Genomic DNA, 2,712 nt, shown 5'->3' with positions numbered 1-2,712 from the left:
GCCATGTGGTGCTGAGAATAATGTATACTCTGTTGATTTTGGGTGGAGAGTTCTGTAGATGTCTATTAGGTCTGCTTGGTCCAGAGCTGAGTTCAAATCCTGAATATCTTTGTTAATTTTCTGTCTCGTTGATCTGTCTAATATTGACAGTGGGGTGTTAAAGTCTCCCACTATTATTGTGTGAGAGTCAAAGTCTCTTTGTAGGTCTCTAGGAACTTGCTTTATGAATCTGGGTGCATATATATTTAGGATAGTTAGCTCTTCTTGTTGCATTGATCCCTTTATCATTATGTAATGCCCTTCTTTGTCTTTTTTGATCTTTGTTGGTTTAAAGTCTGTTTTATGAGGGACTAGGATTAGAACCCCTGCTTTTTTTTTTCTTTCCATTTGCTTGGTAAATCTTCCTCCATCCCTTTATTTTGAGCCTGTGTGTGTCTTTGCATGTGAGATTGGTCTCCTGAATACAGCACACCAATATGTCTTGACTCTTTATCCAGTTTGCCAGTCTGTGTCTTAATTGGGGCATTTAGCCCATTTACATTTAAGGTTAATACTGTTATGTGTGATTTTGATCCTGTCATTATGTTGCTAGCTGGTTATTTTGCCCATTAGTTGATGTAGTTTCTTCATAGTGTTGATGGTCTTTACAATTTGGTATGTTTTTGCAGTGGCTGGTACCAGTTTTTCCATTCCATGTTTGGTGCTTCCTTCAGGAGCTCTTGTAAGGCAGGCCTTGTGGTGACAAAATCTCTCAGCATTTGCTTTTCTGTAAAGGATTTTATTTCTCATTTGCTTCTGAAGCTTAGTTTGGCTGGATATGAAATTCTGGGTTGAAAATTCTTTTCTTTAAAAATGTTGAATATTGGCCCCCATTCTCTTCTGGCTTGTATGGTTTCTGCAGGGATATGCACTGTTAGTCTGATGGGCTTCCCTTTGTGGGTAACCCAACCTTTCTGTCTGGCTGCCTTTAACATTTTTTCCTTCATTTCAACCTTGGTGAATCTGATGATTATGTGTCTTGGGGTTGTTCTTCTCATGGAGTGTATTTGTGGTGTTCTCTGTATTTCCTGAATTTGAATGTTGGCCTGTCTTGCTAGGTTGGGGAAGTTCTCCTGGATAATATCCTGATGAGTGTGTTCCAACTTGCTTCCATTCTCCCCATCACTTTCAGGTACACCAATCAAATGTAGATTTGGTCTTTTCACATAGTCCCATATTTCTTGGAGGCTTCGTTCATTCTTTTTCATCCTTTTTTCTCTAATCTTGTCTTCATGCTTTATTTCATTAAGTTGATCTTCAATCTCTGATACCCTTTCTTCCACTTGATGAATTCAGCTATTGACACTTGTGCATGCTTCATGAAGTTCTTGTGGTGTGTTTTTCAGGTCCATCAGGTCATTTATGTTCTTCTCTAAACTGGTTATTCTAGTTAGCAGTTCCTGTAACCTTTTATCAAGGTTCTTAGCTTCCTTGTATTGGGTTAGAACATGCTTCTTTAACTTGGAGGAGTTTGTTATTACCTTCGGAAGCCTACTTCTGTCAATTCATCAAACTCATTTTCCATTCAGTTTTGTTCCCTTGCTGGTGAGGAGTTGTGATCTTTTGGAGGAGAAGAGGCGTTCTGGTTTTGGGAATTTTCACTCTTTTTGTGCTGTTTTTTCCCCCTATCTTGTGGATTTATCTATGGATTTCCCCTATCTTGTGGATTATTGGTCTTTGATGCTAGTGACCTTTGGACGGGGTTTTTGTGTGGACATTCTTTGTGTTGTTGTTGATGCTATTCCTTTCTGTTTGTTAGTTTTCTTTCTAACAGTCAGGCTCCTCTGCTTCAGGTCTGCTGGAGTTTCCTGGAGGTCCACTCCAGATCCTGTTTGCCTGGGTATCACCAGCAGAGGCTGCAGAACAGCAAAGATTGCTGCCTGTTCCTTCCTCTGGTAGCTTCATCCCAGAGGGGCACCTGCTAATTGCCAGTCGGAGCTCTCGGGTATGAAGTGTCTGTCAACCCCTGCTGGGAGGTGTCTTCCAGTCAGAAGGCATGGGGGTCAAGTGGTTGAGGGGGCATTCTAACCCTTAGCAGAGCTTGAGTGCTGTGCTGGGAGAGCCTATGCTGTCTTCAGAGCTGGCAGGCAGAAACGTTTAAGTCTGCTGAGGCTGCGCTCACATCCACCCCTTCCCCTAGGTGCACTGTCCCAGGGGAGAAGGGACTTTTATCTATAAGCCCCTGATGGGCTGCTGCCTTTCTTTCAGAGATGCCCTGACCAGAGAGAAGGAATCTAGAGAGGCAGTCTGGCTATAACGGCTTTGCTGAGCTGTGGTGGGCTCTGCCCAGTTAGAACTTCCCTGCAGCTTTGTTTACACTGTGAGGGGGAAACTGCCGCTCAAGCCTCAGTAATGGCAGACTCCCCTCCCCCTACCAAGCTCCAGCGTCCCTGGTGGACTTCAGACTGCTGCACTGGCAGCTAGTATTTCAAGCCAGTGGATCTTAGCTTGCTGGGCGCCATGGGGGTAGGATCTGCTGAGCTAGACCACTTGGCTCCTTGGCTTCAGCCCCATATTCAGTGGGGTGAACAGTTCTATCTCACTGGCATTCCAGGTACCACTGGGTTATGAAGAAAAGAAAAAACCTCCTGTAGCTAGCTTGGTGTCTGCCCAAATGGCTGCCCAGTTTTGTGCTTGAAACCCAGGGCCCTGATGGTATAGGCACTGGAGGGA

The sequence above is a fragment of the Mandrillus leucophaeus genome, unplaced genomic scaffold, assembly GCF_000951045.1.
Source record: "Mandrillus leucophaeus isolate KB7577 unplaced genomic scaffold, Mleu.le_1.0 Scaffold266, whole genome shotgun sequence".
In the NCBI taxonomy this organism is placed as follows: Eukaryota; Metazoa; Chordata; class Mammalia; order Primates; family Cercopithecidae; genus Mandrillus; species Mandrillus leucophaeus.
The sequence above is the reverse complement of the archived record's forward strand: the minus strand, read 5'-3'. Positions refer to the sequence as shown.